A 19,751-nucleotide genomic window follows, 5' to 3' on the forward strand; every position below is an offset into this window, starting at 1 on the left:
GCATTTTGGGTCATCAGTTGATTTTTCAATCATGGCCTTAATGGCATTGGTTCTGATGGCTTGCTCCTGGGCTGCAATAATAATAATCATAATAATAGTAATAATAATAATTATAATAGTAGTAGTAGTAGTAGTAATAGTAATAATAATTGTTGTTGTTGTTGTTGTTTCTGGGGAAGAGGAAGGAGAACAGTACATGAATGGAGTGTTTGCTGTGCTTCTTAAACTGTGGGCCCCATCCTCAAATGAGGCGCCCTTAGCTCAGTGTTGGGATCAAGAAAAAATTGGCATCAAGAAAAAATTGGCATCAGTAAAAGGTTTCTGAATGTTATCGTTTACACAAACCTATTAGCAACAACTTGCAGTGTTTACAGTGGACTTTGTAGAAAATGCTTCAGCAGTGCTACACAAAAAAAAGAAAATCAGCCTAATTAGCAAGCCTCACAAATGTTGAATTACAATCAGTAAGTGTTTGATTTTTTATACAAATTCTAACCCAGAAATGGGTTTTGAGTGTAAAAAGTTTAAGATGCCCTAATCTGTATAAATATAGATTGATATACTAATATATGATCAGCAAAACCAAAGCCAGACAGTTGATGATTAGTGTATTTAGTGTATTTTTGGAGATCTCTCATCCAGAGAGTAGCCATATGTTGAAGTTGACTTGATAACAAAATACAACAAACAACAAAGTTTGTGTATGTTGCTGTTGGTATTATTTAAGTACTATGGTTGTCCGGCCAATTAACTGTAAAAGCACCAAAATCTTTTTGAACTTGGAAGCTAAGCAAGATCAACTCTGGTTAGTACTTGGATGGGAGACTGTCAGTAAATATCACGTGCTATAGGCTATATTTCAGAAGAAGGAAGGTCTGAGTATTCCTTGCCTAAGAAAACCCAATGAAATTCATTGGATTGCCATACATCAACAGGTGACTTGAAGCACATATGGATATATGAATGAATGTTACTGTTACACTGTGTATTAAATAAATTTCAAATAAAGGCTTCATAATTAAGTTTTTAAAAGTATGGAATACTATGGTGGAAATTGGGCTGAAGGTGCTCTTGCCATCATAAGGTGAGAAGAGAAGAGAAGATAGTTGTAGTCCGCCAACAACTGAATAATTCCCAGCAGAGAAAACAAAGACATTCATAGACATCCACCCTCACAGAAACCACTAGTTCCTCCCTCTCAGACATTGTCATGTTGTGTGTTGATAACTACTGTACTCCCCAGCTCTTTGTAGATGCTGAAGTAAGATTGATTTGATCCCCAGGGCTTGGAGCAGAGCCCATAACAAATTAGCTGGCTCCTATTCCAGGGAACCGCAGTGGAATGTCCTTGTCTCTCTCCTGCACAGAATGGCAAGTCCTGTATCTGTTGTTGAAACCATCAGGAACCGTCACATATTAAAAATAACTAAGATGTCTTGGAGTGGGGAAATCATATCTACATTTATGCAGTCCAACGCTTGCTTTTTGGGGAAACCTAAATAATATATCATGCTTCTGTAGGCCCCTGGGGGGCTTTTCTGACTCCCAACCTACTGTGAGGTGGGTCTATCAGGAGGAGACAATGCCAGCCAGAAAAGTTAATTCCATCAGATAAAGTTTATAGTCTCCTGAGGGAATCTGAAAATGAGCCACCACCAAAAATCAACAGTGTATAGATTACATCTGTATGCTTTACACTGAACTGTTCATATCTACTAACTACCCATTGTGTTCTCTGAGCCTCTGCTTTTGTGCAAACAGGACTTAATATCATCATGGACTATTTTACATATTACTGCAAAACATTTTGCCTATCCGCTCCCTCTTACAGGGTGGACCTTCCAAATCTGATTTCAAACTAGCAAATGACAGCTGTTCATTTTTCTTGCCATCGAGGAGACTCCATCCATCTTTGATGTCATGAGGATTCCTCAGCTAATGAAGACCCAGATCCTGGTCAGATAAGTTTTCTGTCCAATCTGAGGAGGGCTTTGAATGGCTGTAAACAAGAATAAATGTCTTGTACTGTACTGCATGCTTTATGTCTAATCCTTTTGAGTGCAGACTCTGTATCAGACATCCTCTCAGGCCTGAAAACAATAAGCCTCTGTTTCTGTTGCCTTCAAACATGTATGTTCATTTGGTCTTCAAAGTAGCAGGGCATGTTGAGCCACAGCTCAGCCACATACCCAGTGAGTGGATAATCTAAGGTACATTTTAATGAACTGAAGGGGGCATTCCTATATAAATCTCAATTTGTGGTTAAGATATCTGAAAAACCATGTTCACCCATACAATCCGCAAGACATTTGAAATCCTTAGAGGAGGCCCTGTTGTGTGTCCCAAAACCATGTGATGTTAGATTGGTGGATACATGCAACAAGGCTTATTATATAGAAGTACCTCAACTATGAAACTTTCAACACAAGGACATTAACCTGGCCCCTTCTCTTTTAAGTTTTTGGTGGGCAGCCAAAATAGCACTCTTCTGTTTGGCATTCAGTGTTTAAAATTACTGCTTTTGCTGTTTCAAAACTGGATTTTAGGATTGTTTTGGACTGCATTTAGGCACTTTAGAGAGTATTTTAATGTGTTTTTTTAAATGATTTTGTCTGTGTATTGTTTTGATCAATGTCATTTGTCAATCACTTTGGAAGCCCCTGCAGGTTGGGATGTAATACAGAAATACTTTACCAGTAATTAAATAACAATAAATATCTTATAGGAATATCCTCAGTCAAGCAGTCCATGGACACAGATCTTCTTTCTAGGCGCTGACTGGCCAAATGCAATTGCCATTCTCTATCTAAAAGATACAACTGAATCAATGGAACTTAGATAAATGTATACTTACCAAGCTCCCGTCGATTTAATGGACCACAAAGACTGGTAGGGAAGATTGTGCAAAATTGCAGGCTTTCCACAAATCAGATCACATGGGGGAAGGTTTTAAGCTCAATAGGTTACCCAGATGCTTGTAAAAAAAATTAACTGGGATGCACTTTGTCATTATTGATTTTACCATCTAGAAGCAAAAAGCAATAAAAATAGGATATTTTTGCTATCCTTCAGAAAACTTGTAAAAACTTCTTTTTGCCTCTGTACAAATTGGGCCCTTGAGTGCAGCCCTTTTGCTGCTTACATCTGCCAAGTGCAGTGAGGTGTCAAAAAAACAGTTGCTTTCTGATTTTTTTCTTCTTCACATGCTCACAGAAAAATATTTAAAAGCTATTGTGTTCACAACTTGGGGTCCTATTTGGATTACCTCCCTAGATCATTGCAGATGTAATTTTCAGCCAGCCTCTGATATCTTTATAGCTGTAACTCCCACAGGTTGACGTTACTTGCAGACAGTTCATGCTTCACATTATTCTGGGTCATCATAAGAAAAGCACTTTTCAGGACATCCACAAACACCTTTCTGACTTTACTGCTAGCTGCTATCAATTGCATGATTATTGTAGCTCCAGGGCATAAAACCAGGCTGATGGAAAGATGGAATTGCCACATGCCAATGAAACTGCAGAAAATGAAAATCCCAAATCAAACCTTAAAAGGAGAGCCAGGTGCTCAAATCTGTGTCTCTAACAGAGAACCTACAAAGGACCAAAAAAGCTAATTTACTCTAAGGGTAAGACAGGCCCTCTAGCCCAGGATCTGATCCCAGGTTTTCTGTTTTTCTGTTTTTCCAATATTACTTTATTTACTTACTCAGGCGATATCTCTTAATCCGAGGATGATGGTCCTCCAAGTGATGTGTATTGCAGGTGGATACGTAGGTGGCTGTGGAGCCCTATTCTTGACCTGCATGTTCTCCCACAGTGAGGTCATCGGTTACCAGGTGGAAGGCAGTCCCGGTCAGGGTTGGCTTGATGTGTCTTCATCTTGGCACATTTCTCCCTTTCGCTCTGTATTTGTGCCTCTTCAAATTTTACAGCACTGCTGGTCATAGCTGACCTCCAGCTGGAGCATTCAAGGGCCAGGGCTTCCCAGTTCTCAGTGTCTATGCCACCGTTTTTAAGTTTGTCTTTGAGCCCATCTTTGAATCTCTTTTCCTGTCCGCCAACATTCTGTTTCCCATTTTTTAGTTCAGAGTAGAGTAACTGCTTTGGGAGATGATGATCAGGCATTCAGACAACATGGCCAGTCCATCAAAGTTGATGGCAGAAGACCATTGCTTCAATGCTGGTGGTCTTTGCTTCTTCCAGCATGCTGACATTTGTCCATTTGTCTTCCCAAGAGATTTTCAGGGTTTTCCGGAGGCTGCACTGATAGAATTGTTCCAGGAGTTGCATGTGACATCTGTAGACAGTCTACGTTTCACAGGCATATAGCAAGGTTGGGAGGACAATAGCTTTATAAACAAGCACCTTGGTATCCCTATAGATGTCCCGGTCCTCAAACACTCCCTGCTTCATTCAGAAAAATGCTGCACTTGCAGAGCTCAGGCGGTGTTGTATTTAAGTGTCAATGTTAACTTTTGTGGAGAGGTGGCTGCCAAGGTAGCGGAAATGGTCAACATTTTCTAATGTTACACCATTAAGCTGTATTTCTGGCATTGCAGACAGATTGGCTGGTGCCCCAACCTTAATTTCTGTCTTTATTGCTATGATACTTCATCATGTTGATGGAAAGCTTCCCACTGGAATGAAAATCATCTATCAGACAAACGGCAAGCTATTTAACCTCAACAGACTGAAAGCCAAAACCAAGGTTACTACAACATCTGTTATAGAACTCCAATATGTTGATGACAATGTCATCTGTGCACATTCAGAAGAAGACCTACAAGCCACTCTAAACACCTTCACAGAAGCATTAGAGAAACTCAGCCTGTCATTGAACATTGAGAAAACCAAAGTGCTTTTCCCAGATTATCTAGCAGTGTAAACTCATATGATCCTGTTTAAAGCAGAAAACCTGGGATGAGATCCTGGGATATAGGGCCTGTCCAGAAATATTTTTTAGGTCTCAGAGAACCCCTGCATGAAAAATGAATGCTGCTTTTGCTAATTGTCATCAAGTCAATTTGAACTTATGGCAACCCTATGAAAGAGACCTTTGAACCCCTGCTATATTGTTTAATAGTGACAGTCCAGAGTTTCAGAATTCTTCCCAGATCCACTTGCAGATGTCAAGGGATAAATCAGGCACCTTTGACAAACAAGACAGACCATACTAAATGGGTAGGCAAAGTTTTGTAATTTAAGTTCAAATAGCCTAAGTCCTAGGACCCATCGAAAAAGTAAAGGTTTCCCCTTGATATTAAGTCTAGTCATGTTAGACTCTGGGGGTGGTGCTCATCTCTATTTCTAAGCCAAAGAGCTGGCACTGTCCGTAGACGCCTCCAAGGTTATGTGGCCAGCATGACTGTATGGAGAGCCATTACCTTCCCGCCAGAGCGGTACTTATTGATCTACTCACATCTGCATGTTTTCAAACTGCTAGGTGGGCAGAAGCTAAGGCTGACAATGGGAGCTCACCCCGCTCCCTGGATTTGAACCACCGACCTTTCAGTCAGCAAGTTCAGCAGCTCAGCGGTTTAACCCACTGCACCACTGGAGGACCCATCCACATTAATATATAATACAGTTGAACTGCATTGAACTACATTATACTAGTCTACAGTTACCATATAATGCAGTTTCATACTGCATTCTATGGCAGTGTAGATGGGGCCCTAGTTACGATGAACCTGCCTAAACCAAGGGCATTGGGGTGGAATTCAGACCCTGAAAGAAGCTGGAGCAGGAGCTGAAATACGGAAGAGCCATGCAATCTCTCCTCAAAGAGAAAATGATAAATTATTAAAGTGTTTAAATGCAATCTGTCTGCTCCTGAATTTTCATGGCACACCCATTTCTCTGGAAAGTGCAAAAAAAGAGTCTAAATTCTTGCATTCTACCATGAAATGCTCGCTATTTTTTTTTTCCAAGGAGAGGACTCAGAAACGTATCTCTCTTTCCACCCGTCAAGTAAAAATGAAGCTGCCTTTTCAAGTTATGAGACATTGCATAATTTTCGGCTTTTCGCATTGCCCCGACACCATCTATCATCGTACTTGCATGAGCTCGCCCTAGGAGCTGGGATTACATCACCAGGTCGCATGCTGCCAGCTTGGGTGGAACTCTCTGACCTGTCCTGTATAATCCCCTACAGCCCGCAAATGCAACGCAGCACTTCTCTCCCATCCCAGAGGCAGACCGCATACCTCTGAGCCCTCACTCATGCAAAAGAGTAATAACCCATCTTGGCTTAACAACAGTGCCTCCCATAAAGAGGCATGAGGGCTGACTCAGTGCTTTGGGCTTGGCTGCAGCTATTAGTGAGTCCCTGCAGATGTTTATTGCTTCACGCAGCATAAATCAATAGAAAGAACCCTTTGGAGGAGGCACTCGTGTACACACAAAGCAAGATTTCAAAACAGCACCTTTCTTGTAAGTTGGAAAACTACTGCTGTTTTGACTTGAGCAGAATCTGGCTTTCTCAGCACTATGTACAGGAAGGCTCTGTGGCTTGATACTTCTGTAGGAATGAATATAGGATCTGTTGCAGAAATGGAGTTTGTGGAGCTGAATAAGAAAGGAAAGAGCCACAAAACGGTGGTTGTCAAGATCCTATCCATAGGTCCTGCCATGCTCTCTTTGACCTTCTATGTATGTCCACATCAGGCCTATAGCGAGGGGGTGGTTTTAGGGGTTCCAACCCCCCCCCCCCTGAAATGTTTCAGATTTTTAAAAAAAAAAACTGGTTTACTCATGAATTTTAACTGGTTAACCAAATCCCCATGCTAAGTCTATGAGATGCAAAAAATTAAGAGTCCCTCCAGAACTGTAAGCACTATCTCAAGCAAATATTGACAATTTATTCACACTGTCATTACTTGCAGCAATAGCCGATGTAGCGAAGCAACCAAGTTGAGGGGGGGGGGGTGTTGAATGCTCTCATTAAGGAGGCCAGACTTGGTGGAGGTGGTTGACAAGGGCGGAGCTGCAGGCTATTGAAGATTGCTCTGCCCCCTGCTGTGCTCTTTGCTTCAGCGTGAGCTAGGAGGCAGGTTTCAACCCCCCCCCCCCCCGAAATTGTCAACCCTCCCCGAAATTTTTTTCTGGCTACGGCCCTGGTCCACATATATCGACTATGCATATCCACAATGCATTACACCAGTAGTTCTCAACCTTCCTAATGCTGTGACCCCCCTAATACAGTTCCTCGTGTTGTTTGTTGCTTTATAATAAAATTATGTTTGTTGCTCCTTCATAACTGCATTTTTCCTACTGTTATGAATCGTAATGGAAATATCTGATATGTAAGATGTATTTTTCTTCACTGGACAAAATTTGGTATAAATACCCAATATGCCCAAATGTGGACGCTGGTGGAGATTGGGAAAATTTGGTAGTTGACATTTGGCAGTTGTAGTTGCTGGGATTTACAGTTCAGCTGCAATCAAAGAACCCCTTTAACTCCACCAACAATGGAATTGAACCAAACGTGACACACAGAACTCAGTTTATCAACAGAAAATACTGGAGGGATTTGGGAGGGATTGACCGTTATTTAGGAGAGATTAAGTTCACGTACCTCCAGACAACACTGTGAACCCAAACAACTATGGATCTGGACCAAATTTGGCAGAAATACCTGACACACCAAAATTTGAATACTGGTGAGGTTGAGTGAAATTGATTTTGCCATTTGGGAGTTGTAGTTGCTGGGATTTATACTTAACCAACAATCAAAGAGCATCCTGAACTCCAATAACGAGGGAACTGTATCAAACTTGGCACACAGAACTCCCATGACCAACTGAAAATACTAGAAGCATTTGGTGGGCATTGACCTTGGGTTTTGGAGTTGTAGTTCACCTACATCCAGAGAGCACTGTGGACTCAAATAACGAGGATTCACCATGTTGTTTCCAAAAAGGAAGAGAAGAACAGACCGAGAGATCTTCAGCCTTCTCTGCCAAAGAGGTTCCTTAGACCATCATAAATATGTGTTTTTGATAGTCTTTGGCAACACCCCTCGCGATCCCCCCCCCAAAGGTCCCAACACCTAGGTTGAGAAACACTGCATTACACTGTACTACAGTATATATCAGTTCTCAATATGCTTATATTGCACTATATTGTGATTGTTTGTTAAATGCTACTTGATACAATGATCATATATGCAATAGAGGTGACAGGTAATATCCAAAGCTGTTTGATCGAAAATAATTGCTTGGTACCAGGCTCATATGGCCAAAACATCATTAGTTAAGAATGCAAGCCTACCTTGTTTAGGCTGAGTTATGGGCCTTGTTAGAAAAGCAACGTAACTTAAAAGTTTTTCACATATGAAAGGCTAGAGAGAGAGGAAACAAGAAGCCAGTATTTTGACTAATGAAAAAATAATGTGCAAAATGTCTGAATTGTATGTACTATAACTATATTGTGCAAGCAACGCATGGCAGTTCTGACAATAACCGGGATATAACAACTTGTTTCTGTTTTTCATAAGTAAAGCTTTGCTGACTCAAAGTGAGCTTATTTCCTGACATGGAGAGAGCCCTATATGATAGTGGTAGATTTAGGTATATCTGCCGCCTCCAAATATGGAATTCAGATAAGAAATACCTGGACAATGGACTGCTAATCCAATCGTTATATATTACCTCTGGCTTCAGAGGCAGTATCCCCATTAAATAACAGTTGCAAAGAAACACAAGCAAGAAGTTCGGCTACTGCCCTCCTGTCCTGTTTATGAGCATCTAGTTAGCCATAATGCAGCAGAATGCAAAGAAGTCTTTGGTCTCATCTACATCTGATGTTCTTATATTCTCAGGAGCTTTGCCCCAAATCCTAGAAGTCAGTTGTCAGAGTAATTGTAGTTGGCTGAGACACAACGATGATCTCAAGCAGTATAAAAACAGCTCCTTATATCATATGGATTCTGTCCAGTGGTGGCTTTTAGCTAATCCTTTTCTCCATGCCAAATTGATTTCATGGGACAGCCCAGATCTGAAAATTGAGAAGAGGCTATTTTTATGAAAGATATGATTGGACGGGAATGGAGGGAACTGAAGCTAAGATTGAGGTGGGGTTTTTTTTTACTGGGTTTGAGTTGTCTGGTTTTAAGTAATAGACAACCCTCCATATCCATGGATTCCACCATCCACAGCTAGAAATTATTCCCTCCCCCAAAACATTTCAAAAACTAAATCTTGATTTTTACCATTTTATATAAAGGACTCCTTTTTACTACACTATTGTGTAGATTTTTGTATTCACTTGAGGTCCTGGATATCGAATGGATATCAAGGTTTCACTCTATATAATGCAATATGTATATTAGTCTTCAAAATTATTGTTATTGAATGTCTCGAACATCACTATGAGATTTGCAAATATGGGAAAAGGGTTAAAATATTGTACTGAATAAGTAAAGGAAAACTTGACAGATGTACACTGATGGAACCTTATGTTCTGACAGGTCCCTCACCTTGATAGATAGAGACATTTTGACACATGTCAGCATGCTGGAAGAAGCAAAGACCACCAGCATTGAATTGATTCTCCTACACTATCAACTCTGCTGTACTGGTCGTGTTGTCTGAATGTCCAATCACCATCTCTCAAAGTAGTTACTATACTCCCAACTCAAAAATGGAAAATGGAATGTTGGTGGACAGGAAAAGAGATTTAAAGATGGGCTTAAAGCTAACCTTAAAAACCGTGGCATAGATATAGAAACTGGGAAGCCCTGGCCCTTGGGCATTCTAGCTGGAGGTCAGCTGTGACCAGCAGTGCTGGGGAATTTGAAGAGGCACGAATGAAGGGCAAAAGGGAGAAATGCGCCAAGAGGAAAGCGCATCAAGCCAATTCTGAGCGGGACCGCCTTCCACCTGGAAACCAATGCCCTGACTGCGGAAGAGCATATGGGTCAAGAATAGGGCTCCACAGTCACCTACCTATCCACTGCTAAGACACTACACTCAGAAGTCCATCATACTCGGACAATGAGGGATCACCTAAATAAGTCAAGACAGAGATATAGAGATAGGTGGATAGATGGATAGATGAGAGAGAGAGAGAGAGAGAGGTGACTCCTCAGTCTTGAGCTTTTTGGTGTCTGCTTCACTCTGATAAATGTTTATTGAATCCTTGCATGAAAGGAAGCACACAAAAAAGCTACAGTCATTGTTTATAAATAATCGTTGTTGAGTAATAAATATCATATGCAAGATTCAGAATGAATGGAATAAAGAATTAGACTACTTTCTTGGATTGTTTAACAGTTGCTACCATACCCATTGTATCTATAAACATGAATTTGTGATTTTTTTCAGATATATATATATATGTGATAGTCTGAATTTGATAGGTCATCAACATCCCTCCTTGCTTTCAGAAGGAAGCTAAAAACCTGGATGTGGGACCAGGCCTTCCGGTAAGCTGGCAGATGGACAAAGACAACCAATGACGACCAGAGTAGGAAAGGATAATGACGATGCTAGATGGATTACGGACTATGAATTGGCGAACAATGACCACAAGATGATTTTATTGCTGCTAGTATATCATTTGACTGTTTTAATTAGTTATAATTGTTGACATTATATGGTAAATTTGTGTATTGTATATTGTATATTGTACTGTATTTTGTGAATTGTTAGGCATCGAATTGTGCCTTTTTGTAAGCCGCCCTGAGTCCCCCCTAGGGGGTTGAGAAGGGCGGGGTAGAAGCACTCCAAATGAATAAATAAAAATAAATAGCATTTACTACCTATAAATCTTATGTTGGTTGGCATTGTCATTCATCTGATGAATCTTTCCAATATAAGATTAGGTTACAGCTTCTTCTTAAGATGAGGTTGCTACTTGTATTTTTAATTTTAAGATGCCCATATGCTTTTAAACTGTCTTCTTGTTTCTTGGCAGTTAACTGCAGATCAGCAAGACTGGATTTGCTTACTGTGGCTAAAAGATTTATGCTGGAATACTGGAAAAATCAATGCCACCTTCTTCATTATTCAATGAAGATTTTATAGTCCTTTCAACATTTGAAGTTCTAGTATACTGGGGACGAATTAGTATGAGCATCCTTTGGCAACATTTGGATGCATTTTATTAAAATTTAAGCATTGTTAGTTTATTGTATAGCTTTCTTTTTTTCCCTTTGGTTTTTCCTCCTCTTTGTATGGTTTTTTAAATCAAGAAAATAAATGAATCAAAGTGCTAGAAGGTATTTTTCCCTCCAAGAAGAGATGGCCATAATAAAAGTGCAAAAGAGACCACAGAAAAAAACACAAAGCAATGATGAAGGAACCAAGGACAAGAACCAAAACTAGGTTTAATAAACTGCAATGAAAATGTTGTGAATACAACTCCATACATGTTGGAGGGGTGCAAGGTGTGAAAAAGCGAAACAGATGGATGGATGGATTCTCTAACTGGCAACTATTGCTCCGCTGTGTAGCAAAAACATACAGGCAAACAGGCTTTTGGATGTAACGTCCTTCACAGAAAGTGCAACAAAAAAGATTAAACCTCCCTTCCCCCTCACAATGTCATCTCAATCCTATTAAGTCCTAGCCTCGCTTCATGTGTGAGAGAAAGAGAGAGATACATCCATTCATCTTTGCTGTAACAGTGCTTTGAGTCCTGAATGTACTGGTTGTCAACACAGAGACAGCAGAAATTGGGTTCGAATTTATCACAATTTCATCAAACAGCAATGAAACCTGGAGCGTTGATGTAGAGCATTGTTTCTCAACCTGGGGTTGAGGACCCCTAGGGGGGTCACGAGGGGGTGTCAGAAGGGTCTCCAAAGACCATCAGAAAACACTGTATTTTCTGTGGGTCGTGGGGGTTCTGTGTGGGAAGTTTGGCCCAATTCTATACTTGGTGGGGTTCCGAATGCTCTTTAATTGTAGATGAACTATAAATTCCAGCAACTACAACTCTCAAATGCCAAGGTCTATTTTCCCCAAATATTTTCACATTTGGGCATATTGAGTATCTGTGCCAAGTTTGGGCAAGATCATCATTTGAGTCCACAGTGCTCTCTGGATGTAGGTGAACTACAATTCCAAAACTCAAGGTCATTGCACACCCAACCCTTCCAGTATTGTCTGTTGGTCATCAGAGTTCTGTGTGCCAAGTTTGATTCAGTTCCATCATTGGTGGAGTTCAGAATGCTCTTTGATTGTAGGTGAACTATAAATCCCAGCAACTACATCTCCCTAATGAAAAAATCTGTCCCTCCCCAACCCCACCAGCATTCTGCCAAATTTGGTCCAGTCACACTTTCTCAGCCAAAGGGAAACAATAGAATCCCTCAAACTTACCATGAGAGCTGATAGGTTATAGGGCCACTATAAGTCAGAATGGACTCAAAAGCGCATAACAACAAAAATACAATACTAAAAATGGCATTTGTTTGGAGAGCATAGATAGCAGTCACTCCCAAGAATGGTCAGGAAGTCTTGGTTATGAGTTCTTGGTCTCATCTGGTGGGAAACAGAAGAGAGTTTTCTGTGTGATTAATCCCAGGCTTTGGAATTCCCTCCCTAGAGAGGCTAAGATGCTCCCTCGTTGCTGGCCTCCCATTAGCAAGTTAAAACTTTTCAACTGTGACAGGCTTTTAGGAACCAACTGCAAGGGCTTTTAACAGTGTGCAGCTCCATTGATTTTTATCTTTAGGCTTCTTAATGGATTTGTCTTAAATGGTTTTGAATCTTTGAACAGTTTAATTGCATTTTAACTTTTTGTATGGTTTCCCTGATGTTCTTGTATGCACTTTTATCTGTATTTGTTTTAAGTGTTATTAAGTTTCCTCAAGTCTCTGCTTTGGGGGAAAGGCAGATATACCTATATGGGGGACAATGAGTACTGCTACTACTGGTTGTTAATTATGCAAAGACCTTGGTTGCCTGCTTTCCATGCTGTGTCATTCTGCCTGTGAACATTAGTTCTCACTCCTTCTGGTAATGTTCACCTTCATCTATTTATTTGGATCAGAGGCAAGGTGAGGCTTACAATCTTTTTTCTGCATTTCTCTTGGTAGGTTGTTGCAGTCACCCTGGGAGAATGAGAAAGGCTGAGATTTGTCTCATGATCTCAACTAGAATAAGACGGGGGAGAATAACACCACTTTGAGCTAGGATACTACTGACCATGTTTAGGGGTTGGACATTGCTAGAGACCATGGCAGTCATGCCAGTTCCTCAGTAATGATGTGAGAAGTAGCTTATGAGGCTGATGGGGGGGAAAGGAGGCAGCAGGAGGTGGTGATCTTGTGGCCCTCCAGATATTTTTGAACTTCAACCCTCAGCTGTCCAAACCTGCATCACCATTACTGAGGAATGCTTGGAGTTGCAGTTCAACAACATCTGAAGTGTCACACCATTCCTATCCTTAGTGGGCACATCCTGAACAAAACCAAACACCTGACAAAAGGACTGCAAACTGATAGTCTGGTAGCATTAACACAGTTGAGAAATGTATAAATCCCTGCTGCCTGTGGACACCTCACACTCAGACATCTCAGATTACTCTATCATTGCAGCATCCTGAAACAGAGCTTCTGCAAAGAATATTTTCTAGCTCGTATGACGTTGTCAACATCAAAACACAAAGTTTTTTAAAAAAATTACAAGAAAAGAGATCCCATCTAAGCATCAGCAAGAACATTTCTATAGGTCAAGAGTAGTTCAGTAGTGATGGTCTTCAAACAGAGGTTGGGTGGACATCTTTTAGAAGTATTATAGTTCTACATGCTTTCACAGCAAGGGGTTGGACTAGATACCCTTGTGGTCCTGTGAAGTCTTGGCTCTGCCTTCTCCTCACCTTTGCTTTAGTTCCCCCTGTTTATAGACCTTTACAATAGTGTAGAGACCTTTCTTTGTATTAGTTTTTGGGTGGAGCTTTAAATCCCCCCACAGGCCAGTTTTAGTTGGTCTATTCCATTTCCCTGTATAGAGCAATCTTGCCGGACTCCTCCCTTTCCTATAGTCACTAGAGCAGTGGTTCTCAACCTGGGGTCCCCAGATGTTTTTGGACTTCAACTCCCAGAAATCCTAACAGCTGGTAAACTGGCTGGGATTCCTGGGAGTTGTAGGCCAAAACACCTGGGGACCCACAGGTTGAGAACCACTGCACTAGAGGCTTGGGGCATTGTCTGGTGATCCTAGGCCAAGCAATCCAAAAACAGGCATTCTTAGCACCTGCATTTAGCAGTATTTTTATACTAGTCCAAAGGACAACAGAAGCTTTTGGCCAGCCTAAGCTTCACAAGGAAGAAGATTGAGACAGTTTATAACCATCGCTTTGCACCAGAGACAAGAGACTTTCAAAGATCCCAGAAAGATGACTGCAACCAGCAAAATCTCCTTTTTCCATGTATTGTTTTAAGTTACCTTATGATAGTCCCAGATGGAGTTAACCCTTTATTCATCTTGTTTCAGTAAACTCATTTGGTTATCTTTTAACCTTGCCTCAAAGTGCCTCTGTCTTAATCTTAACAGAAGGTATCAGATAGCCACCGAATAAAGCCAGACAATATAGTTTTCCCAAAGGCTTGGGCATGCCATCATAGGTCCCTTCCAACTCTACGATTCCATGATTCTATATAGTGGAGAAGTAGTTTGAAGAACATTATATTTGGGTAAAGATGAGCTGGGACAATTGATTGACTTAATCACACAGAAAGCAACTTGATAATAATTCAGAGCCTGGTTTCATAAGAGAAACATAATTGTCACCAATGAAGGGCTTTTAGAAAATGTGTTTTAAATTTACATACTACATGGCAGCCATTTTTTCATGCAAATGAAAAGAGGAAATGTTGAAAATTGTTTTTACAAATATAGCAGTTTGAGGGATTTTCTAAATTTTTCACTCAAGCTGCAGTCTTATACATTTATCCCAATAATAATTATAGCTAAACGGCCACAAAGAGAGGGAATTGCACAGTCTGTTTGTTATGCATCTTTCCAAAGTGTTGTTCTCAATCATCTCCTGATATTCTTCAATAGATCAAAAATGTATTCTCATAACTTGGCACTACAAATCCTAATGTTATCTTGGGGACATTGAGAGCTGGAGCCTAAAAAAGGAGAAAGGTTTCAATTTTCCTCCAGTATCCTCAACATATATTTCAGGCAAACAACAGACATCAGGTTCTCAAAAATGTGTTAATTACTTAGGATTTATCTTCATTGCCGAGTATTTATCCAGGAACTGTGAGGATCAGTCGCATTCATTATAAACTACATTTGAACCACATAGATCAGGATATTATAAAGATTGGGAGAATATGAATGATTACACAGATGCTATAAATGTTGGGGTGACAGTGCTATCTTTTAAGTACATAATGCCATGTTTGGTGAATTTTGGCACACTCTTATCTTAGTGAAACCCATATGATTAGATGGAGCAGAGATAGGCTAAAAATCTATACACATGAAAATAGCGCTGAACTATTCAAAGGGATAATTAAATAGCACAATCTGGAATAACCATCTGTTCGTACAAAGATTAAGGACCAAAAGCATCATTGCTTAACATTGGTTTCAAACCTTCTGCTGACAAAACAACACCTACTAGAAAATGGCTCTGAGGAAGTTACAGTGATCATCCATTTATTGGATATCACCCCTTGGAGAGATGTTATCCAATATTATCGTGGCTATTCTCCTCTTTCCTACTTCTAAACCTTATCTGTTAGTTTGTTTGATGATCACACTGATGCAGACAGGGTTTCATTTCTCCAACAAGATCAACAGGAGTTTAACACTCTTCTGATGTCTAGTTTGCCCTCAGCTATTGAAAAACAGAAGCACTCAAAAATCTGTCTGAGAAATAAAAAGACAAAGCAACTACAGGAGGCTTCACTCTTTGCAGAAGAGTAGTTGCTTAATCGTTTTTCTACTCACTCTTTTAACCCTCCCCGTGTTTTTCAGGTCTGGAGAGGTGGCTTTGAATGGAGAAATGGCCAAAATAGCCCCTTGTTCCTTCAAATGAAGTGTGGTCTTCTGTTCTTGTAACTGGGAACGAAGTGTGCACCCAGAGCTCATCCATAAAATGTCATTAGAAACTTGCTAATAGTAAGCTAGGATGGTTTTTATTTCATGGCAGGAGCAACTTGAGAAATTGAAAGTCACTTCTGGTGTAAGAGAATTGGCCGTCTGCAAGGGTGTTGCCCAGGGAATGCCCAGATGTTTTACCAGCCTGTGGGAGGCCTCTCTAATGTCACCACATAAGAAGCTGGAGCTGACAGATAGGAGCCCACCTCGCTCCCCAGATTTGAACCGCTGACCTTTTGGTCAGCAGTCCTGCCGGTACAAGAGTTTAACCTATTGCGCTACTGGGAGCTCTACGTTAGGATGGTACTGATAATACAAAAATGCTTCAAATTTACTATTTTTGTTCTTAGCCTTAAAACCTGACATATAAGTTCTCCTTGTAAAACTTCAACTCCTGTGATTCCATAACACTGAGCCATGAAAATTAAAGTGGTGTTAAACTACATTAATTCTACTGTTGATGCATTTGATGTTTGCTTGCTGCACGTTGCCTGGGAAGTGAGTGGGAGGCAATACTTTTTCAGAGACTTTGTTATACAGGTTGAGTATCCTTTATCCCAAATATTTAGTATAAGAAGCTTTTCAGATTTTGGATCCTCACCCCGATTTTTGTAATACCTGTATATTATACATAAAGTGTGGTACTGTCTTGGAGATGTCCAGGGAGACTGCAAATGAATGAGTAGAAGCACCCCAGCAGTCGCTATACAGCTCAACCTTCTTCCAGCCCAGGAGGCATCGCACAATCAGCAGAGTGAAGAGCAGGATCAACAATATTGTCAGAGAGGAAGAAAAGGATGAGGCGGCAGAAGAGTGATGAGGAGCAACAGGAAGCAGCAGGAGTTCAGGAAGGGAGGTCTTTTGCGGGTTCTCTCCCCTCACTCTTCTTGGTCGAGAACCTCTCTTGGACAGGTGGCCAGCATAGAGGAGCTCCAGGCTAGATCTCTGCAGAATCAGGTCAGCACTCAACCTCAGCAGCATGGGTAGTTTCTCTCAATGTCCTAAGTTTAAGCAGTAGCAACGATAACAACAAATTGAAAAACCCTAACTCCTTCTCAGGGTTGGCCAGCTTCACATTTTGTCCCAACTTCTCTTGTGGAGGCAGGGGCTCTCATGAAAAGAGATGGGGTGACTCGGCTGGGACTCATCCTCTTTCTCTTCCTCTTCTTTGATGCACTAGCCTCACATTTGCCTCCTTACGTACACAGAAAGAGGTGTCTATGTCTCATGTTAATAAAAGAATGGTGAGTTGGTGGCAATTTTTTTTAGTCTTTTGAAATTTTCCAGATTTTTGGATAAAAGATACAAGGTAAAGGTTTTCTCCTGATATTAATTCCAGTTATGTCAGACTCTGGAGGCTGGTGCTCCTCTCCATTTCTAAGCCAAAGTTGGCGTTGTCCGTAGACACCTCCAAGGTCATGTGGCTGGCATGATTGTATGGCGCACTGTTACTTTCCCGTCGGAGCGGTATTAATCCACTCATATTTGCATGTTTTCAAGCTGCTAGGTTGACAGAAGCTGGGACTGACAACGGGAGCTCACGCCGTTCCCTGGATTCGAACCTGTGACCTTTCATTCAGCAAGTTTCGCAGCTCAGCAGTTTAACCCACTGTGCCACTGGGGGCTAGAGATGCTTATCCAAAAATGATATGCGAAAGGGCTTGCTTGGTTTACCACAAGTACATGTGATCCTGGCAAAAATTGTTTTTCATAGAACATAAATCACAACTGATGAGAAGAAAAACAAATTTCAATGACACTTCGCTGCTTTTTTCTATAACAGATCATGCAGCACATGTATTATTGAATATGCCAATGAAGATGAGAATTCCCATAGGAGAGTGATTGAAATTAGTCTCCATGTTTTTGTTTCAGCAATGATATGTTTACTGGCAGGTTGCATCCTCCACTCCAAACCTATCAGGAATGATAATGAGACCACAAAAACTTGGAAGTCATTCTACAAGTTCCCAATGCTGGGAGGTTAAATGGAAAATGTAAAGTATGAGGTAATTTTGAGCTGCAGATTGCCTGCAGAGATACAGTGACTAGATACAAGCACAGGTAGCAATATTATGGTTTGACCTATCAGTTGGCATCACAGTAACAACACTGTAAAGGCAACAAAGATCAAATGAAAGGCATTCCAAAGAACTGCAGTCAAATGAATTAAATTATACAATCTTCCCGTGCTGATCTACATGTACATACCAGCCATATATGTGAAATTGTCTACATGGAACTCATAACTATATAGACATATTCATGGATGAAACAACTTTGGCAAGTTGTTAACTTTAGCAAGTTTCCACACATGAGAGAAACATTTAGTTCCCTCTTCTCATTTAACATCTGGAAACAACAGGCATGCAGACATCAACAGTGAGATGCTCAAAATAAAAGGTGTCACAATAAATTGTCGAAGTTCCTGTAACACTGCCTGGAATGTCACATCAGGGATATTACATTTTATATATAGAACCAAATTTTCCATATTAGCATGCAACTCATAATATAGTTTACAGCAACACAGAAACCAACCAGTTTACTTTGAGCAGCGGTGCTAACAAGAAATATCTAACTCTTTAACATCCTCTTAGAACAGTGTTTCTCAACCTTCCTAATGCCGTAACCCCTTAAGAGTTCTTCATGTTGTGGTGACCCCCAACCATAACATTATTTTCGCTGCTACTTCATAAATGTAATTTTGTTACTGTTATGGATCGTCATGTAAATATCTGATATGCAGGATGTATTTTCATTCACTGAAACAAATTTGGCAAAAATACCTAATATGCCCAAATTTGAAAACTGGTGGGGTTGGGAGGGGTTGATTTTATCATTTGAGAGTTGTAGTTGCTGGGATTTATAGTTCACCTACAATCAAAGAGCATTCTGAACTCCACCAACAATGGAATTGAACCAAACTTGGCACAAAGAACTCCCATGACCAACAAAAAATACTGGACGGGTTGGGTAGGCATTGACCTTGAGTTTTGGAATTGTAGTTCACCTACATCCAGAGAGCACTGTGGACTCAAACAATGAGGGATCTGGGCCAAACTTGGAATGAATACTCAATATGCCCAAATGTGAACACTGGTGGAATTTGGGGAAAATAGATCTTGACATTTGGGAGTTGTAGTTCCTGGGATTTATAGTTCACCTACAATCAAAGAGCATTTTGACCCCTACCAAAGATAGAATTGGGCCAAATTTTCCACACAGAACCCCTGTGACCAACAGAAAATACTATGTTTTCTGATGATCTTCAGCGGCCCCTCTGACATCCCCCTCACAACCCGCCTAGGGGTCCCAACCCCCAGGTTGAGAAACACTGTCTTAGAAACACCCCAATAAAACCATAGCCTTTTGGATTTGGAACCACATCTATCTATATTAAATTCATCTATCTATATTAAATTCAAATAATATAGTGTAATTTGTAACTAAATCAATTAATTAAAAATGCTGTTGTTGAGTGGTTTCTGATTTTGAGATTAATCCAAATGATAATAGGATTGCGTTCTACTGATATAACTCCTTTGCATGTCGTACTCATCTCCCCAGTGCCCGATAAGCTTCCATAAATCCACACAGCAACCCTACATTATCCTTATTACCCACCAATGAGGAAACTGACAGAATTGATTTGCAAAAGGCCACAAAGGAGGTC

This window comes from Anolis sagrei, chromosome 3, assembly GCF_037176765.1.
Source record: "Anolis sagrei isolate rAnoSag1 chromosome 3, rAnoSag1.mat, whole genome shotgun sequence".
NCBI classification, from domain to species: domain Eukaryota; kingdom Metazoa; phylum Chordata; class Lepidosauria; order Squamata; family Dactyloidae; genus Anolis; species Anolis sagrei.